The 22,560-nt window shown below is 42.4% G+C and overlaps 1 long non-coding RNA gene across 1 annotated transcript; it reads right to left on the reverse strand.

The window, feature by feature from the left end:
- Positions 1–20,640: 20,640 nt before the first annotated feature.
- On the reverse strand, positions 20,641–22,264 carry LOC141027983 (uncharacterized). The gene is made up of 3 exons (XR_012190056.1): positions 22,002–22,264; positions 21,836–21,893; positions 20,641–21,750 (listed from the first exon to the last, which is right to left on the reverse strand). It is a non-coding gene; the product is annotated as an uncharacterized lncRNA (long non-coding RNA).
- Positions 22,265–22,560: the final 296 nt, after the last annotated feature.

The raw sequence follows: 22,560 nt of genomic DNA on the forward strand, positions 1-22,560 counted from the left end.
TCTTCGAATGATATAATTTTCAAATTATATAAAATCTTATCAATAGTCAAAGGCAACCTCGAAGAATACATTAGGCCCTATATAAAATCTTATCAATAGTCAAAACCAAGTGTTACTACTAAACCAAACATGTTCAAAACGAGAAAATGGACCCACTCACGGCACGGCACGCCTGTCTCGTTTGGTCCGTCGGTCAAAGCGCTTCCTCTTCTTGGCATAACAATAGAGTGCAATAATTTTTTTAGAATGCTCTTGGCATGTCGCTAACATGTGATGAGTTAACCGACCTCAATAGTAGACGGCAAAAACGCAAGCCCACCGCAATTTGAGAGAGACGAGGAGCGAGAAGCAATACAGGCTGGTGGATTACTAGAGCTAGGTGTCGCATGGAGGCCAAGAAATATGGTGATAGCGTGGGTTGGCCATGTATGATGTAACTACACTGGGCTGCCGTGTTTCGTACTCTTTCGGTCTACTGTGGAGATGATTGGTTGAGTTTATATCGCTGAATAATATAAATATTATGAGTACAGACGCTCCACCGCGAGGTTCCTTGCTCCTGCTCAGTCATCGGGAATCTATGTTCTTCCACTCTCTTTTTTGACGTGAGCTTTGTTCATCCTTTTACCAACACACGAGACATCTAGCATCAAGGTGCACGTGTCATGCAAGAAATTGGAGATAAGCGGTGCGTAAGTGAGTCGTGCACTACGATGGTACCTAGTACTACGCAATATTTTTCCTCCTCGATGGCACGTGAATAGTGCACGTACTCAATGACGGAGCACGGGATGGTAGCCATGGACATGGTCAACACTTTTTGGAGACTAATGCACTACTTTTGATGTGTCCCGTCAACTCGCAAACTAGGAGAAGCTTTTCTTACTACTAGTACGACCTCTCCGTCGCTCATGCGCGCGTGGTGGCTCGCATGACGAGGAGAAGCTTTTGCTTTACGATAGTGCGCTTAATACGGGCGGTGGACGTGCAGCAGTTCATTCGGTGTCAGATTGCCAGAAGTATCTATACTGTAGTACCATCATCATTTTCCACTTTCGGAAGAGGCAAAGATCCAAGCGCACGGTCACCTACTCAAAGTATAACCGGCCGTGTTTGCATGAATTTTTTAACGTAGTACAATCTGAGTGGATTGCTCCAGTGGTAATCACACGTGAGCCAATCGATTCGCACCCTTCCACGCTCCATGTTATATTGCGTTCCTTCCTCCATCGAGCACGCTGACAACTGGGCCCCATGCTCACGTATGCCAACGTGGTAGTCAATTATTTTGCCATATTCAGCTATCACACCCTTTCGATGCCACGTCAATGTACCCAGTAGAAACAAGTTACTAGAACTTGCTCTAAATGATGTGCCACTGCAAGAGCCGCCTATATTAATTAACCATGCTCTAAAAAGGTGGACCAGCTTTGGCTATAGTAGTATACTATACTAGGTTAGTAGGTGACCTTGCGCTTGGCTCTTCGCCTCTTCTGGAAGTCGAACAATAATGATGGTACTACAGTAGTACTTCTGGCAATCTAACACCAAATTAACTGTTGCACGTCCTCCGCTTGTAAACAAAAGTTTCTCCTCGTGCTGTGAGCCACCGCGCACGCGTTGGCGAGGGAGAAGGCATAGTAAGCAAGCTTCTCGTCGTTCTGTGAGTTGACGGGACACATCAAAGTTATTTAGTACGTACTCTCTCCAAAAAAGGGCTGACCATGTCATGGCTACCATCCCGTGCTTCGTCGTTGAGTACGTGCACTATTCACGTGCCATCGAGGAGAAAAAATATTGCGCAGTAGGTGCCATCGAAGTGCACGACTTACTTACGCGCTGCTTATCTGATTATCTCCATTTTCTTGGATGACACGGCCACCTTGATGCTAGATGTCTCGCGTGTTGGCAAAAGGATGAACAAAGCTCACGTCAAAAAAAGAGTGGAAGAACATAGATTCCCAATGACCGAGAAGGAGCAAGGAACCTCGCGGTGGAGCATCTGCAAGGAACCTCATGCGTTTTCCCCTGTTTTTTGCCGCCTGCCCACCTATAGAACCGCCTCGCGCTGGCCAATTCCTCTCCAAACACCTAGGGAGGCAGTTGAACTGAACAAGTATACTCCCTCCGTCCAGGTGAATAAGTCATCTTTGGTTGTGCACCGCGACCAAGGAGGGAAAAACAACAGAACTTAATGTTTATTTGCTAATTAATAGCATTGCATGCAATGAACTAAACACTGCATGTCGTGTTTGGTAGTCTCGAGTCATTGAAAACATGCACACCCACGTCTCTTATTGGTTGATATGTCAAGAAACAAGAAACGAGGTAGGAGTTAATGCACCACGCCTAAGTGTTTTGAGATTATTTGGTTTTCGTAAAGTGACTTATACACCTAGACGGAGGGAGTACTCTTTTCGTAGGAACTTAAAATGCAGGAATAGGAAAATTATGAGGGGGGTGTCTCCAATAGTGTTCCTCGGCTCGCACCTAGCATCACGGTGGTCGAACTTGGAGTCATTCATCTGGTACAAGGTGACGTACACCGTCAAGGTCCACGGTCAAGGGGGTCAGGGCGGACATGACCTCTCACTGCGTCCGCCATTTGAAGCGGCACACCGGCCCTGGGCGCCGCCCACTGCACTCCTAGTTATACCCGCCTCCTCGCCGCATTCAAAAACCTACATTTAAACCCGCATGGAATGCGAGAAACCAACTCCGGCCACACACGTCCGTTCAGGAGCAGGACACCGGCCAAGCTCCTCCTTCCACCATTTTGTCCACTCTTTCGGTGGCATCCAACAAGCAGGAAGAGTAGTTCTCCGGCATAAAAGCCGTCTGGGTGGCCCGTCGAGCCGCCAGTTATGAGCGAGGCAGCTTGCTGCTCCACCTATCTCCCCTAGCCCGTCGGAGGTTGTTGCCGCACTAAGCCAGTGCGTGGTTCCGCAGCTGGCCTCTCCAATACAGCTCGAGGAAGAGTGCCGACTTGCTCCAAGCCGGCTTGTCAGGGAGCACGGCGGCACGGGCATCGTCGCTGCCCTCGATGTCGCCGCGTCGTACAACGCCCTCAGTGTCTACGACTGCGCCATCCGCCGTCGACGCGCGCGTAGCCGCAACATGTAGGCAGACAAAGAAGCCGATGCGGATGTCGACGAGGTAACGTGGCTACGCGGATGTCGACGAGATAACGGCCAGCATGTCCCCGCCCACCGCCATCGTCAAGGAGAAGTAGAACACGGGAGGCCGCCGCTGATTGTATCCCATGAAGGCCACCGCCGAGGCGATGCCGGCGAATACAGCCAGTGTCTTGGCCAATTCTTCTTCTGCCGGATGTTGGAGGAGGACAAAGAGATCGGGCGGCGACCATTTAGATTAGGTATATTAATTCTACCAGGCTGGTTGTAATGGGAGTATCATAAGTAGTATCATGCATGCCAACTAGTAGGCAAATTTGATGAGGTGGCGTAGCATTAAATGAAGAAAGAGAGGGTTGAGTATCATATTATGATACCGTATGGAATTAAGTTACTCCCACTGTGGTTAGTCTTAGGCCTTGTTTGGTTCAACCTCCTCCCAAGGGGTTTGGAGAGGAATGGAGGGGAATTTGGCTTGTACATGATTTAATCCCCCACAATCCCTGTTAATATATGTATATTGTGGGCATGTTAATTGACCCCTCATTTGGACGCGCTACGACCAGTGTGAGTGTCTGCATGCAGTACACCATCCTCTAATTTGGTGGATGCCAAGCTGGCCCGAAAAGGAGCTATAACTTTTTTTCAAGTTGAAAAATGTTACCGATGAGGAGCCATAATTAAGCTGGAGGCGTCTCTTATTTTCTTCGAATGGGCAATAAGCTGGAGAGCTGGGGAGTGTCTCTAATAGGCTGCCTCCAGTGTTAAGGCCCTCCAGTACAAAACACGGGCAACCGACCGGGCCGATACAAAAGCCTATCCATCTTAAAGCCCATTTGTTTTTTGTTTTTTGCGAGGAGAAGCCCATATTTCTTGAAGAGGGGGAAATCCCAGAAAAACCCTCCTTCCTCCTCGCTTCCACTTATACCGTAGCTCGCTGGACTCTCCCGCTTCTGTCGCCCCCCAATTCCCCCCGCTCCCCATCTTCCGCACACGTACAGAAAACCTCCACTCACATTCTTTCTCACTCATACAGAAAACGCCTGCTCCTCTTCTTCCACTCCTACAGAAAACCCCAGCCCTCCTTCTTCCCCACTCGCACAGCCACTAGGCTCGTCTCTGGCTACTCTGCTCAAACCCATGAGCTCGGCGCGACACCCGCAAGCAAAATGGAGTCGGCTGGCCCCAGCGCCAAGAAGATGAGGCTCCCGCCAGCGGCGACGCCGGTTGTAGATCCCGCACCCGGCAACGCGGGGAGAAGCGGTGAGTCCCCCCCCAACCCGGATCTGAGGAACCTGTAGAATCTCCGATGGATCGCATCAGCGATCTCCCGGACGACATCGTCGGGGAGATCATCTCGCTTCTCCCCACCAGGGATTGCTGCCGCACAAAAGCCCTCTCAACTCGGTGGCGCCCGATATGGCACACCGCGTGATACGTCTCCAACGTATCTATAATTTTTGATTGCTCCATGCTATATTATCTTCTGTTTTGGACATTATTGGGCTTTATTATTCACTTTTATATTATTTTTGGTACTAACCTATTATCCGGAGGCCCAGCCCAAAATTGTTGTTTTTTGCCTATTTCAGAGTTTCGCACAAAAAGAATATCAAACGGAGTCCAAACGGAATGAAACCTTCGGGAACGTGATTTTTGGAACGAACAAGATCCAGGAGACATGGACCCTACGTCAAGAAATAAAGGAGGAGGCCACGAGGTAGGGGGCGCGCCTACCCCCTCAGGGCACGCCCTCCACCCTCGTGGGCCCCCTGTTGCTCCATCGACGTACTCCTTCCTCCTATATATACCTACGTACCCCCAAACGATTAGATACGGAGCCAAAAACCTAATTCCACCACCGCAACCTTCTGTACCCACGAGATCCCATCTTGGGGCCCGTTCCGGAGCTCAGTCTGAGGGGGCATCGATCACGGAGGGCTTCTACATCAACACCATAGCCCCTCCGATGAAGTGTGAGTAGTTTACCTCAGACCTTTGGGTCCATAGTTATTAGCTAGATGGCTTCTTCTCTCTTTTTGGATCTCAATACAATGTTCTCCCCCTCTCTCGTGGAGATCTATTCGATGTAATCCTCTTTTGCGATGTGTTTGTTGAGACCGACGAATTGTGGGTTTATGATCAAGTTTATCTATGAACAATATTTGAATCTTCTGAATTCTTTTATGTATGATTGGTTATCTTTGCAAGTCTCTTCGAATTACCAGTTTGGTTTGGCCTACTAGATTGATCTTTCTTGCAATGGGAGAAGTGCTTAGCTTTGGGTTCAATCTTGCTATGTCCTTTCCCAGTGACAGTAGGGGCAGCAAGGCACGTATTGTGTTGTTTCCATCGAGGTTAACAAGATGGGGTTTTTATCATATTGCATGAATTTATCCCTCTACATCATGTCATCTTACTTAAAGCGTTACTCTGTTCTTATGAACTTAATACTCCAGATGCATGCTGGATAGCGGTCTATGTGTGGAGTAATAGTAGTAGATGCAGGCAGGAGTCGGTCTACTTGTCTTGGACGTGATGCCTATATACATGATCATACCTAGATATTCTCATAACTATGCTTAATTCTGTCAATTGCTCAAAAGTAATTTGTTCACCCACCATAAAATACTTATGCTCTTGAGAGAAGCCACTAGTGAAACCTATGGCCAACGGGTCTATCTTCATCATATTAATCTTCCAACACTTAGTTATTTCCGTTGCTACTTATTTTTGCTTTTATTTTACTTTCCATCTTTATTATAAAAATACCAAAAATATTATCCTATCATATCTATCAGATCTCACTCTCGTAAGTGACCGTGTACGGATTGACAACTCCTTATCGCGTTGGTTGCGAGGATTTATTTGTTTGTGTAGGTACGAGGGACTCGCGCGTAGCCTCCTACTGGATTGATACCTTGGTTCTCAAAAACTGAGGGAAATACTTACGCTACTTTGCTGCATCACCCTTTCCTCTTCAAGGGAAAATCAACGCAGTGCTCAAGAGGTAGCAAGAAGGATTTCTGGCGCCGTTGCCGGGGAGGTCTACGCAAAAGTCAACATACCAAGTACCCATCACAGCCCTTATCTCCCGCATTACATTATTTGCCATTTGCCTTTCGTTTTCCTCTCCCCCACTTCACCCTTGCCGTTTTATTCGCCCTCTAGTTTTTCGTTCGCCTCTTTTTCGCTTGCTTTTTGTTTGCTCGTGTGTTGGATTGCTTGTTTATCACGATGGCTCAAGATAATACCAAATTATGTGACTTTACCAATACCAACAATAATGATTTCCTTAGCACTCCGATTTCTCCTCTTACCGATACTGAATCTTGTGAAATCAATGCTGCTTTGCTAAATCTTGTCATGAAAGATCAATCCGCCGGCCTTCCTAGTGAAAATGCCGCTACTCATCTAAATAGCTTCGTTGATTTGTGTGATACGCAAAAGAAGAAATATGTGGACAATAATATTGTTAAATTGAAGCTATTTCCTTTTTTGCTTAGAGATTGTGCTAAAGCTTGGTTTTCATCTTTGCCTAAAAATAGTATTGATTCTTGGAATAAGTGCAAAGATGCTTTTATCTCTAAGTATTTTCCTCTCGCTAAGATCATCTCTCTTAGAAACGATATCATGAATTTTGCAACTTGATCATGAACATGTTGCACAAGCTTGGGAGAGGATGAAATTAATGATACGTAATTGTCCTACTCATGGTTTAAATTTGTGGATGATTATACAAAAAATTTATGCCGGACTGAATTTTGCTTCTACAAATCTCTTAGATTCGGCCGCTGGAGGCACTTTTATGGAAATCACTTTAGGAGAAGCAACTAAACTCCTAGATAATATTATGGTTAATTATTCTCAATGGCACACTGAAAGATCTACTAATAAAAATGTGCATGCGATAGAAGAAATTAATATTTTGAGTGGAAAGATGGATGAACTTATGAAATTATTTGCTACTAAGAGTGTTTCTTCTGATCCTAATGATATTCCTTTGTCTACTTTGATTGAGAATAATAATGAATCTATGGATGTGAATTTTGCTGGTAGGAATAATTTTGGTAACAACGCGTATAGAGGAAATTTTAATCCTAGGCCTTATCCTAGCAATCCCTCTAACAATTATGGTAATTCCTACAACAACTCTTATGGAAATTTTAATAAGTGCGCTCTGAATTTGAGACTAGTGTTAAAGAGTTTATGAATTCACAAAAGAATTTCAATGCTTTGCTTGAAGAGAAATTGCTTAAAGTTGATGAATTGGCTAGGAACATTGATAGAATTTCTCTTGATGTCGATTCTTTAAAACTTAGATCTATTCCTTCTAAGCATGATATCAATGAGTCTCTCAAAGCCATGAGAATTTCCATTGATGAGTGCAAAGAAAGAACCACTAGGATGCGTGCTAAGAAAGATTGCATTATGAAAGCATGTTCTTCAAATTTCTATGAAAATAAAGATGAAGATCTAAATGTTATTGATGTGTCCCCTATTAAATATTTTTTTGCAATATGAATCTTGATAATGATGGGACTGAATATGATCCACCTTTACCTAGAAGGCGTTCCAAAAATTCGGAGTTTTTAGACATTGATACTAATTTTGATAAAAGTGGGATTGAAGAGATCAAAACGTTAGATGTTGATAAACCCACTATTTTGGATATCAAGTAATTTAATTATGATAATTTCTCTTTGATAGATTGTATTTCCTTGTTACAATCCGTGCTAAATTCTCCTAATGCTTATAGTCAAAATAAAGCCTTTACCAAACATATCGTTGATGCGTTGATGCAATCTTATGAAGAAAAGCTTGAGTTGGAAGTTTCTATCCCTAGAAAATTCTATGATGAGTGGGAACCTACTATTAAAATTAAGATTAATGATCATGAGTTCTATGCTTTATGTGATTTGGGTGCTAGTGTTTCCACTATTCCCAAAACTTTGTGCGATTTGCTAGGTTTCCGTGATTTTGATGATTGCTCTCTAAACTAGCACCTTGCAGATTCCACTATTAAGAAACCTATGGGAAGAATTAATGATGTTCTTATTGTTTCAAATAGGAACTATGTGCCCATAGATTTTATCGTTCTTGATATAGATTGCAATCCTTCATGTCCTATTATTCTTGGTAGACCTTTCCTTGGAACGATTGGTGCAATTATTGATATGAAGGAAGGGAATATTAGATTCCAATTTCCATTAAAGAAAGGCATGGAACACTTCCCTAGGAAGCAAATAAAAATACCATATGAATCTATCATGAGAGCCACTTATGGATTGCCCACCAAAGATGGCAATACCTAGATCTATCCTTGCTTTTATGCCTAGCTAGGGGCGTTAAACGATAGCGCTTGTTGGGAGGCAACCCAATTTTATTTTTAGTTTTTTTTGCTTTTTGCTTCTGTTTAGAAATAAATATTTGTTTAGCCTCTGGTTAGATGTGTTTTTATGTTTTAATTAGTGTTTGTGCCAAGTTAAACCTATAGGATCTTCTTGGATGATAGTTATTTGATCTTGCTGAAATTTTCAGAAACTTTCTGTTCACTAAAATAATTGTTAGAAATCACCAGAACGTGATAAAATATTGATTCCAATTTCTGCTGATCAATAAACAAATTTCCTAGGTCGTCCTATTTTGGCTGATTTTTTGGAGTTCCAGAAGTTTGCGTTAGTTACAGATTACTACAGACTGTTCTGTATTTGACAGATTCTGTTTTTCGTGTGTTGTTCGCTTATTTTGATGAATCTATGGCTAGTAAAAGAGTTTATAAACCATAGAAAAGTTGTAATACAGTAGGTTTAACACCAATATAAATAAATAATGAGTTCATTACAGTAACTTGAAGTGGTCTTTTGTTTTCTTTCGCTAACGGAGCTCACGAGATTTTCTGCTAAGTTTTGTGTTGTGAAGTTTTCAAGTTTTGGGTGAAAGATTTGATGGATTATGGAACAAGGACTGGCAAGAGCCTAAGCTTGGGGATGCCCATGGCACCCCCAAGATAATATAAGGACACCATAAAGCCAAAGCTTGAGGAGGCCCCGGAAGGCATCCCCTCTTTCGTCTACTTCCATCGGTAACTTTACTTGGAGCTATATTTTTATTCACCACATGATATGTGTTTTGCTTGGAGCGTCTTGTATCATTTGAGTCTTTATTTGTTATTTTACCACAATCATCTTTGCTGTACACACATTTTGAGAGAGACACACATGATTCAGAAATTATTAGAATACTCTATGTGCTTCACTTATATCTTTTGAGCTATATAGTTTTGCTCTAGTGCTTCACTTATATCTTTTAGAGCATGGTGGTGGATTTGTTTTATAGAAACTATTGATCTCTCATGCTTCACTTATATTATTTTGAGAGTCTTAAAATAGCATGGCAATTTTCTTTAATATCATGAGAAAATTGATGCTTGATAATTGTTTTGAGATATAAAGGTGGTAATATCATAGTTGTGCTAGTTGAGTAATTGTGGAATTTAAAAATACATGTGTTGGAGTTTGTGATTCCCGTAGCATGCACGTATGGTGAACCGTTATGTAACGAAGTCGGAGCATGAAGTATTTGTTGATTGTCTTCCTTTGTGTGGCGGTCGGGATCGCGCGATTGTTAACTCCTACCAACCCTTCCCCTAGGAGCATGCGTAGTAGTACTTTGCTTCGAGGGCTAATAAATTTTTGCAATAAGTATATGAGTTCTTTATGACTAATGTGAGTCCATGGATTATACGCACACTTACCTTTCCGCAATTTTCTAGCCTCTTCGGTACCGCGCATTGCCCTTTCTCACCTTGAGAGTTGGTGCAAACTTCGCCGGTGCATCCAAACCCCGTGATATGATACGCTCTTTCACACATAAACCTCCTTATATCTTCCTCAAAACAGCCACCATACCTACCTATCATGCCATTTCCATAGCCATTCCGAGATATATTGCCATGCAACTGTCCACCGTTTCATTTATCATGACATGCTCCATCATTGTCATATTGCTTTGCATGATCATGTAGTTGACATTGTATTTGTGGCAAAGCCACCGTTCATAATTCTTTCATACATGTCGCTCTTGATTCATTGCATATCCCGGTACACCGCCGGAGGCATTCATATAGAGTCATATTTTGTTCTAAGTATTGAGTTGTAATTCATGAGTTGTAAGTAAATAAAAGTGTGATGATCATCATTATTAGAGCATTGTCCCAAGTGAGGAAAGGATGATAGAGACTATGATTCCCCCACAAGTCGGGATGAGACTCCGGACTAAAAAAAAGAGGCCATAAAAAAAGAGAAAAGGCCCAAATAAAAAAATTGAGAGAAAAAGAGAGAAGGGACAATGTTACTATCCTTTTACCACACTTGTGCTTCAAAGTAGCATCGTGATCTTCATAATAGAGAGTCTCTCATTTTGTCATTTTCATATACTAACTTGGCTTGTATATTCCAATGATGGGCTTCTCAAATGCCAGAGGTCTTCGTGAGCAAGCAAGTTGGATGCACACCCACTTAATTTCTTTTTGAGCTTTCATACACTTATAGCTCTAGTGCCGTTGCACGGCAATCCCTACTCCTCGCATTAACATCAATTGATGGGCATCTCCATAGCCCGTTGATTAGCCTCGTTGATGTGAGACTTTCTCCTTTTTGTCTTCCCACATAACCCCTACCATTATACCTTAGTCCACCATAGTGCTATATCCATGGCTTGCGCTCATGTATTGTGTAAGAGTTGGAAAGGCTGAAGCGCGTTAAAAGTATGAACCAATTGCTTGGCTAAAACCAGGGTCGTACATGATATGAATATTTTGTGTGGGGAAGATGGAGCATAGCCAGACTATATGATTTTGTAGGGATAACTTGCTTTGGCTATGTTATTTTGATAAGACATAATTGCTTAGTTAGTATGCTTGAAATATTATTGTTTTTATGTCAACATTAAACTTTTATCTTGAATCATATCAAATCTGCACATTCATGCCACAATGAGAAGAATTATATTTAAATTATGCCAAGTAGCACTCCGCATCAAAAATTCTGTTTTTATCATTTACCTACTCGAGGACGAGCAGGAATTAAGCTTGGGGATGCTTGATACGTCTCCAACGTATCTATAATTTTTGATTGCTCCATGCTATATTATCTTCTGTTTTGGAAATTATTGGGCTTTATTATACACTTTTATATTATTTTTGGGACTAACCTATTAACTGGAGGCCCAGCCCAGAATTGTTGTTTTTGCCTATTTCAGAGTTTCACAGAAAAAGAATATCAAACGGAGTCCAAACGGAATGAAACCTTCAGGAACGTGATTTTTGGAACGAACAAGATCCAGGAGACTTGGACCCTACGTCAAGAAATAAAGGAGGAGGCCACGAGGTAGGGGGCGCGCCTACCCCCTCAGGGCACGCCCTCCACCCTCGTGGGCCCCCTGTTGCTCCACCGACGTACTCCTTCCTCCTATATATACCTACGTACCCCCAAATGATCAGATACGGAGCCAAAAACCTAATTCCACCGCCGCAACCTTCTGTACCCACGAGATCCCATCTTGGGGCCTGTTCCGGAGCTCCGCCAGAGGGAGCATCGATCACGGAGGGCTTCTACATCAACACCATAGCCCCTTTGATGAAGTGTGAGTAGTTTACCTCAGACCTTCGGGTCCATAGTTATTAGCTACATGGCTTCTTCTCTCTTTTTGGATATCAATACAATGTTCTCCCCCTCTCTCGTGGAGATCTATTCGATGTAATCTTCTTTATCGGTGTGTTTGTCGAGACCGATGAATTGTGGGTTTATGATCAAGTTTATCTATGAACAATATTTGAATCTTGTGAATTCTTTTATGTATGATTGGTTATCTTTGCAAGTCTCTTCGAATTATCAGTTTGGTTTGGCCTACTAGATTGATCTTTCTTGCAATGGGAGAAGTGCTTAGCTTTGGGTTCAATCTTGCGGTGTCCTTTCCCAGTGACAGTAGGGGCAGCAAGGCACGTATTGTGTTGTTTCCATCGAGGATAACAAGATGGGGTTTTTATCATATTGCATGAATTTATCCCTCTACATCATGTCATCTTGCTTAAAGCGTTACTCTGTTCTTATGAACTTAATACTCTAGATGCATGCTGGATAGCAGTCAATGTGTGGAGTAATAGTAGTAGATGCAGGCAGGAGTCGGTCTACTTGTCTCGGACATGATGCCTATATACATGATCATACCTAGATATTCTCATAAGTATGCTCAATTCTGTCAATTGCTCAATAGTAATTTGTTCACCCACCGTAAAATACTTATGCTCCTGAGAGAAGCCACTAGTGAGACCTATGGCCCCCCAGGTCTATCTTCATCATATTAATCTTCCAACACTTAGTTATTTCCGTTGCTTCTGATTTTTGCTTTTATTTTTCTTTGCATATTTATCATAAAAATACCAAAAATATTATCCTATCATATCTATCAGATCTCACTCTCGTAAGTGACCGTGTAGGGATTGACAACCCCTTATCGCGTTGGTTGCGAGGATTTATTTGTTTGTGTAGGTACGAGGGACTCGCGCGTAGCCTCCTACTAGATTGATACCTTGGTTCTCAAAAACTGAGGGAAATACTTACGCTACTTTGCTGTATCACCCTTTCCTCTTCAAGGGAAAACCAACGCAGTGCTCAAGAGGTAGCACCGCGCCCCTCAATCTCGATTGTCGTTCGATTTCTGTCCTTCCTGAATTTGATCTCCATAGAGCCATCGTATCCTGTCACCAATAGGGCCCCGTTCGACGCCTCTGCATCCCGACACGCTACCTGCTGTCCATACCCGGCAGGGTGGACGCTTGGCTGACATCCCCTGAATTCAAAAAACTCCAGCAGTTTGAGTTATACCATTACGGCGAAAGATTCATACCACGAACCGAACACCAAGAATTTGTGCCCACACCACCATTGTCCATCTCGTGGTTTTCCTCCTCTCTCCACACCACCACCTTCGCCCGGTGCCATCTACCAGACGATCTGGTACAAATGCTTCGACTCCCACCGCTAAAAAAACCTTTCGCTTGTGGAGGTTTATCTGTCGGAGGCCTCACTGCAGAGCATCATCCACTCGACTTGCCCTGCCCTGTAGCGCTTGCTTATTGTTTTGTGAGTAGAAATCCCTATCAGTTATCTCCAAATAAAGTCGCCTCACCTTAAAAGCATTGGAGTTTGTTTTCAAGGACAGCAGCTCATCATCCAAGATGCCCCTTCACTTCAAAGGTTGCTCCTTCATTATTGTTATAAACCTTGGCAAATAACTGTCGTCTCTACGCCCAAACTGGAGACCTTGGGTGTAATTCATGATCCGTTTAATGGTCACAAGAAGTTGGTGTTTGGTTCCTCACCTTTTCAGGTACCGTATATTATCATCTACACATTTTTAATCATAAGCTGCATTTTTCATTTGTGCGCATAAGTTCTATATCATCTTGGAGTACACTTTGGGTACTAATATTATGTTATATGCTCAATGAAGAGTTCGTCCATGGATAACCTATCAATGATGCTGGATTCTGTCAAGATCTTATATATCGGAATGTTTAGTTATGATCAGAACATAATTATTGGCTTGCTATGACGCTTTCGATGTCTAGAGAATTTATATATAAAGGTGATGATTTCATGCAAATTCAAAGACCGTATATATTGTACTAGAATTAACCATACAGTTTTTTCTCTTTTGACATACTCTTTTTTCAGACCTTAACTGTTTTCAATCTTCATGTCTACTTAGGCACTAACACATGGAGAAAAACGTATAACCAATCGGTGGCGTAATAAGCACCAGGATATTCTCAGTTCTCATGACATTCTTTTGAGGACAATAACGATGGAAGGATATGCATCCAACTAGGCAAACAGAAGCTTTGTCACATTCTTCCTGTTGAATGCGAGGTTACTATTGTCCATGAGGCTTAAGTTTTTCAGCAAGAGATTTCTCACGGACGGACATGTTGAACAGCAAAAAAAGAAGTTTCAGGTGGACAAATGGGCTTCTGAACGTGGTCGGCTTCTATTTACAACAACTTGTAGTCATCCTCCAATAAATTTTTTTTCACAGGATGTTGATTTTATGGATCGGACCGATCCATTTGTTTGTGACTGCGAAAAAGAGTGGTTGGGTTAGATGTTATTGCAATGTTCAATCTGGGTTTTGTCTAAATTTGATGAACAATTAATCCTTGGGCTTTTTGTACTGTTTGTAAGCTTGAGTTACATGTTGTTGCCCTCATACTCCCCTCCGCCTGCCACTACACTTCCGCACCTTCCACGGCTGTTGTTCGTTCCCGTCCGAGGCCTCGCCGTTGTTCTCCGCCTTGGTTCGCTCACTGTGCCCGCCACCGTCTAGCGTTGTCAACATGGTCAACAACCGAGAGGAATCAGGAGATGACTGTACGTGCAGAGGCTGACAGTAGGGACCAACCAGGGTCATTGCATTATGCAACTAGGTGCCTCGTTATTACAAGCCAAAAAAACTTCCTCCTAATTGTTTGACAACTAGGTCCCACGCCATTGTCAATGTAGTCAATTAACGAGAAAATTACACAACAAGCGGATAACACCAGGGACGCAGCAGCTCGCCAAGTTTTTTTTTAGTTTTAGAGACGGAGCTCAACTGCGCGTTGTCTGGGGGTTGTGGCCCGTCTAGCCCACGCTCACACTTTTATTTAAGCACATGATGAGCCCAGTTGATATCTTTTTTCTTTCTGAAAATGGCTAGCCCGGTTCTTTTTTTGGAGAATACCCAACCGAGGCCTAATTGCTTTTCTCAGCCCTGCTGGGCGGCAAATCTTTCAAGACGAGGAGGGATGTAAGTAGTAAGAAATGGGCTTCCCCAGAAAATGGGCTATAAGTTGTAAGAAATGGGCTATAAATTTTTAAACCAAAGTCAATCGGTAATTACATTAAAATATCATTTTTTCTGGATTTCTCTACTCTTATAAAAAGCAGAGTTGGTGATGATGGTATGCCTACCATCCTGCAATATAGGCCGTCTGATCTATATCTAACGGATAGGAAGGAAACTATGACAAGTTACCCGCACTCCTCTCCACATTTGCAGATACGGCCTTCCCTAGTTCATCCTTTTCTCCCACAAGATAAACTACTCCTACAAATGCATCTTCATGTTCCGTGCAACGCATGGGCATCTTGCTAGTAAATATTTTAAATTTCATTCATTTTATTGTGGAGAATTTTCTTTTGAATTTTATATTGATATAAATTTTTTTAATTTATTTTTAACGTGACTCAAAATTCGTGTTTAAAAGAGTTCGGACCCCACCGAAATATGCAAAATTTCGTTGAATTTTTTAGCAGTGCCCAGAATATATGGTCGGTAATGCTAATAAAAAGAATATGGGCTTCAAAATATCCTTAAGAATTAGCAAATGGGCTGTAAATTATTGAAATAATGGCTAATGGGTTGTATGCTATTTTCCACAGATTTGGAGGCTGACTTCTAGGCCTACTAGGTTGATGATGACGCTGTCCTAAAAAATATTTGGCGCGTACGCAAGGCTTTGTCAACTTAGTCAACACAGAGCAATAACTATTAGATGTCCATCCAACGGCCGCCGTGCTTCTTCAATCTCTGATCTCCCTGCTCCAGCAGCCCAAACCAGCGCCGGCGGCACTGCCTACTCCCTCCTCCCGTGGCCGGCTATGCTGCCACTAGGCTGTCCCTCTACCCACCCGCACATCCTGTTATTTTCCGGTGACGTTGGCCTCACACCGCAGCCGACCAGTCAGCGCTCGTACTCCCCTCGGCATGGGCATCCACTGCCGCGTCTTCCCCGGCTCCGCGTCGTCCCCTTCCAAGGCCTCGCCGTCGTCGGCCGCCCTAGTGCTCTCAGCGCAGCGTGGTCAACGTGGTCAACGAACGATATCCATCGGAAGTGGACTGTACGTGGACAGGCTGATAGCTGGGTGCACGGCCGCACACAAGGAAATGCCTCCTTATTACACGCAAAATAATGTTTCCTCCACCTGATAGCTGGGACCCACCGAAAGAGCCTCTGTAATTGGCGGAAAAAATGTTCCCCCCGCTGACAGCTCAGACCCACCAACTATATCTTCGCACGCAAGGAAGTGCCTCCTTATTACACAAAAAAATGAATACTCCCCCTACTAGCTGGGACCCACCATAGCGGGAGGCTGACTTGTGGGCCTACTAAGTTGACGCGGACGGAGGGCTTTGTCAACTTAGTCAATATGAACGATTCTAGCTCCAATGACTGTAGTAGAGGCGCGTACGTAGCATGTACACGTACGTACAGCCAGAGTGCAAGAAAGTAAATACGGCCACGTACGTACATACGGGCGGGGTCTTGAACGCCTAGTCGCGCATACGTACGACCAGGGCTCGTATACATGGAGAGGCAGCGACGGCGTCCTGTTCATCGGCTGCCAGCCGGCTGGGTGAGAACGGAGAAACTGTGTCGTCGTGTTCATTGGGAGGCAATGGAATGTGTAATGTTCATCGGGAGCCAACCGGGTTGGACGGAACACACTAGTGCAGAACCGGGGTGTATCACCAGTTTGTAAGGCCCTTTAGTGCCGGTTCTGTAACCGGCACTGAAGGGGGGGACCTTTAGTCCCCACCCTTTAGTACCGGTTCAACACGAACCGCCACTAAAGGGCCACCACGTGGCACGAGCCAGCACCGGGGGCGGGGAGACCTTTAGTACCGGTTGGTAACACCAACTGGTAGTCAAAGGTTCGGGGGGTTTTGGGTTCATGATTTCTTTTTCCTTTAATTTTGTGTTTTCCATTTAATTCTTTTTCATTTGCTGGTATTTTACGATACTACATATTGTACACGTTATGTATATATATATATACAATTAGGTATATACAATTTATCCTACATGGAGGCATTACTGCGGTAGCGGGTAATGGTATTCTCATTTGGGATCTATGACCTGGTCGACCAAAAATCCTGCAATTTCCTCTAGAATTGCTCGTACGCGATCCGTTGGTAGGAGCTTATCCCACACCTCATTGAACTTTTAAGAAGGGAGATCAATATGCATGTATTAGTTGTGTGATTAGATATCGATAATGATGTAAAAATTGTGAATAGTGTTTTGGTAAACATACCCATAGCTGTATAGCAGATTTGGTCCTTTCGGACGCCATCATGCAAATGTTTTTGCAAACGTAGTATGCACATAAATTAGTCCCTGGCGCATGCCTCATGGCCTTTACAAGAATAAAATTCAATCAGATAATAATTAATCAAGCATGATAATTAATGGTATTGAAACTAGAATTAAAGAGATGGTAGCTAGCTAGTACTACTTAATTACTTACCTTGGGTCGATACCAATACAGCTTTTGTTTCCATTCTCCTGGAACCTCTTTGATGAACTTTTGCCAAGCCCTGCCCGCCAGCAAAGAAAATGAATTAAATGGAAAACACAAAATTAAAGGAAAAACTGTCCCCTTAACGATTGAGTAGTCAATAATGATTACCCTAAACGATTGAAATGACGAACTAAAGAGGCCGACATATAGTTCAATAATGATTGAAATTACCTGTTGACTATCCCCTTAACGATTGAGTAGTCACTAACGTCTTTAAGTAGTGAGTCCAGTACTTCAAATTTTCCTTCTTCAACTTGAATGACTAACAAGATCCAGTGGTAACTGCATGCGCACATGTTTGCATGTATAAATTAAGTGGGCATGTGCATAACACTCATCAACTACCCTAAACCCTATACACTTATTAACATCTAGCTAGTAAGCAAAAACAGAATTTGTAGTGCAAGACAGTGTGACTCATGTGAAGTTGTAAGGAAGTAGTATATCTCGATTAGTATTGTGACTTAGCTAATTCATGTAATTCATCTAACTAAAACTAACATTTCTGAAATTTCTAACATTTCTATATAACTAACATTTCTATAATATTTCTAACATTTCTATAACTAAAAAACAGAAAAATTTCTAACATTTCTATAACTAACATTTCTATAAAAAAATCTATAACTAAAAAATATAAAAATTACTAACATTTCTATAACTAAAAAACAGAAATATTTCTAACATTTCTATAACTAATTAACACAATGTGTGTGTGACCATGGCGGGGCAGGAGCTCACAGTGGCGAGACGAGGCGGCCGGGGCGGCGACGGGGGGCGTCGACGGGGACGGCGATGGGCGGCGACGACGGGGATGGCGACGGGCAGCGACGGGGTCGACGCGGCTACGGGCGGCGACGGGGGCGGTGACGGGGGCAGCGATGGGGGCAGCGGCGACGGGGCAGAGGAGAAGAACCAGAGGAAGAAGAGAAGAAAACTGACGATTTGAAGTGCTGCTATATATAGAAGGCACCTTTAGTACCGGTTGGATCCAACAACCGGTACTAAAGGGCTGTTTTGGCCAGGCGGAGCGGCGGGAAGAGCACACCTTTAGTACCGGGTGGTGGCTCCAACTGGTACGAAATACCCCCCCCCCCTTAGTACCGGTTGGAGCCACGACCTGTTAGTAAAGGGTGTGCGCTGGCGCAGGTGCGGTGTGGAAGTTTAGTCCCACCTCGCCTAGCGAAGAGCGGCCGCTCTATTGAACTCCTCTCTATAGCAGGCTTCTGGGCCTACTCTGCCGCTCTGCACTGTGGGCCTGTTGGGCCTTGCGGGCCTGCATCCTGGCCCAACTATAGGTTGGGTTTCTAGTCGTATGCAGGCCGCTATGGCCCAGTAGGCGGGCTTTTTTATTTTTTTTATTTTTTCTTTTCTGCTTTGTTTATTTTCTTTTATTTATTTCTGAGTTGTTTTTTGCTGTATTTAGAATTTATTTGTGAATATTTTTGCTTTAGGTACAAAAAATTACAAACTTTCTGTTAGTGCCAGTAGTTTTGAAATTTGAAAAGTTTATATTTGAATTATTTGAAATGTGTGTGAATCACTAGTTTGTGAATAACTTTACTTTAAAATAGATTTTTAGTGATTCTTTTCTCTTATGTTTAATATTAGTTTGTTTTATCATTATATTCAATTTGGTAATACTTATGTTATTTATAAAAATAAAATGCCTTTGTAACAGATGAGTTTTTGTCCGAAACACTGATACTTCGAAAGAGATTGTCCATTTTGTACACGAAGTGCATCCAGTTTTTGTCGTAACCCTCTAAACTTTTTTTCACATGCTGTGTGCGTGAAATGATGATACCATGCCAACTTTAAACCTTTTCAGAGTTCATTTGTAGTGCTTTTCAATTTGAGGGTCATTTAGCTCAAAAAAATCAGTAAATGCATGAAAAATAGCAAATGAAGTCAGAAAGGGCTGAAAATTGATGATGTGGCTTTGAATGGTGCATACTGAACGCACAAAAAGTCTGGAGTTGAAATAAGTTTTAAAAAATGTAATGTCTTTGTGAAAGATGAGTTTTCATCCAAAACCCTGATACTTCGAAAAAGATTGTCCATTTTGCACACAAAGTGCATAGTTTTTGCCGTAACCCTCTAAACTTTTTTTCACATGCTATGTGGGTGGAATGATGATACCATGCCAACTTTCAACCTTCTCAGAGTTCATTTGTAGTGCTTTTCAATTTCAGGGTCATTTAGCTCAAAAAATCAGTAAATCCATGAAAAATAGCAAATGAAGTCAGAAAGGGATGAAAATTGATAACGTGGCTTTGAATGGTGTATACTGAACGCACAAAAAGTCTGGAGTTGAAATAAGTTTTAAAAAATGAAATGCCTTTGTAACAGATCAGTTTTCGTCCGAAACCCTCATACTTCGAAAGAAATTGTCCATTTTGTACACGAAGTGCATCCGGTTTTTGTCGTAACCATCTAAACTTTTTTTCCACATGCTATGTGGGTGAAATGATGATACCATGCCAACTTTCAACCTTTTCAGAGTTCATTTGTAGTGTTTTTCAATTTGAGGGTCATTTAGCACAAAAAATCTGTAAATGCATGAAAAATAGAAAATGAAGTCAGAAAGGGTTGAAAATTAATGACGTAGCTTTGAATGGTGCATACTAAACGCACATAAACTCTGGATTTGAAATAAGTTTTAAAAAATGAAATGCCTTTGTAACAGATGAGTTTTCGTCCAAATCCCTGATACTTCGAAAGAGATTGTCCATTTTGTACACGAAGTGCATCCAGTTTTTGCCGTAACCCTCTATACTTTTTTTCACATGCTATGTGGGTGAAATGATGATACCATGCCAACTTTCAACCTATTCAGATTTCATTAGTAGTGCTTTTCAATTTCAGGGTCATTTAGCTCAAAAAATAAGTAAATGCATGAAAAATAGCAAATGATGTTAGAAAGGGTTAAAAATTCATGACGTGGCTTTGAATGGTGCATAGTGAACACACAAAAAGTCTGGAGTTGAAATAAGCTTAAAAATGAAATGCCTTTGTAACATATGAGTTCTCGTCCGAAACCCTGATACTTCGAAAGAGATTGTCCATTTTGTAAACAAACTGCATCCAATTTTTGCCGTAACCCTCTCTACTTTTTGCACATGCTACGTGGGTGAAATGATGATACCATGCCAACTTTCAATATTTTCAGAGTTCATTTGTAGTGCTTTTCAATTTCAGGGTCATTTAGCTCAAAAAATCAGTAAATGCATGAAAAATACCTTTAGTCCCGGTTTATATAGGAATACAACAATTCCAGTGTGGTGCCCAGCTTTGTCTTGTCAGCTTTGCAATTCAGGTACAACAATTTCTTGTGATCCTCTAACATGCGCTGCAACTTCTTTTTCTCCTTTTCACTTGCGCAGTTTCTCTTTGCATCGGCAATGGCCCAACATGGATCATCAGCGGGCTCATCTGATGCCTCTTCTTCGGCTTCTTCCCGCATTGTCGGCTCAGCTTCTTCCCCCGTTGTTGTACCATCATATTCAGGGAACCCATGGCCAGGATAGCTGTCGTCGTCCACTTCTTCTTCATTGTCTTCCATCATAACCCCTCTTTCTCCGTGCTTGGTCCAAACATTATAGTGGGGCATGAAACCAGACTCAAACAGGTGGACGTGAATGGTTCTTAACTTAGAGTAATTCTGATCATTCTTACAGCGAGCACTTGGACAAGGCATAAAACCATCTGCCCGCTTGTTTGCCTCAGCCGCAAGCAAAAAAGTATGCACGCCATTAACGAATTGGGGAGAGCATCGGTCATCGTACATCCATTGCCGGCTCATCTTCATTACACAGCACCGAATAGACCAAATTAATACAAGTTCATACATAAATTTCATACAACACTTATTCTCATAAAACAAACATACAAATAACTCGCTAGCTAAAGCATTTAAATGCAACAACAAATGCGATCAAGATCGCAACTAAGGTAATAATTGATCCAACAGCATAATAATACCAAGCCTCACTATCAATGGCATATTTTCTAATCTTTCTATTCTTTAAGCGCATTTTCTCCATCTTGATCTTGTGATCATCGACGACATCAGCAACATGCAACTTCAATTCCATCTTCTCCCCCTCAATTCTTTTCAAGTTTTCTTTCAAATACTCGTTTTCTCTTTCAACTAAATTTAACCTCTTGACAATAGGGTCGGTTGGAATTTCCCGTTCACATACCTCCTAGATAAAAATATCTATGTCAACTTGATGGGCATAATTTGTCATAAACAGGAAATGCAACAAATAGTTTTAAAAGAGAATATACCACATCCGAATCATAACCCGGACGAGGGCCGACAGGGACGGATATCAAAACCATGGCACTATGTATAACAAACAACGTACGGGTAAGATAATTATACAAGTAACTATATATCTAAATCACACAAACATGATTTTTTATATAAAAAAGATAAGAACAAGAGGATCACCACAAGGTGGTGCCGGCGACGGGACGGTGCGGACGATCGACAGTGGATGGAGACGGGAAGGCACTAAGTAAACCACACCTACATATGCAAACTAAGAGTTATTTTGAGCTAAAATTGCATATAAATCAAATAAACTACCACATATAATTCCTCCCAAATTACTAAAACCCACAAATTAATCACTATATAATGCATTGCAAGAGCTAATCTAGCAATGAGAGATGAAAGGATAAAGTTGCTAACCTTTGTGATCACTTGAATGGAAGGGGGCCTTGAAATCTTGACAAAATTTGGGCAAAATGTGTGATGATCTCGAGGAAGAGGGGAAGAACAGAGAGGAGAGGGGAAAGGGGAAGAACAGAGCGAGCTCGATCACGGGTGGACGAAGGGTTGATATAGGAATACCTTTAGTCCCGGTTCAGGGCACAAACCGGGACTAAAGCTCAGCCTCTAGTACCAGTTCGTACCACGAACGGGACTAAAGGTGTTGGTGGGGCCTCAGTCTGACACTAGCATGCTACCACCTCTTTAGTACCGGTTCGTGGCATGAACTGGTACT

The sequence above is a fragment of the Aegilops tauschii genome, chromosome 7 (assembly GCF_002575655.3).
Source record: "Aegilops tauschii subsp. strangulata cultivar AL8/78 chromosome 7, Aet v6.0, whole genome shotgun sequence".
In the NCBI taxonomy this organism is placed as follows: Eukaryota; Viridiplantae; Streptophyta; class Magnoliopsida; order Poales; family Poaceae; genus Aegilops; species Aegilops tauschii.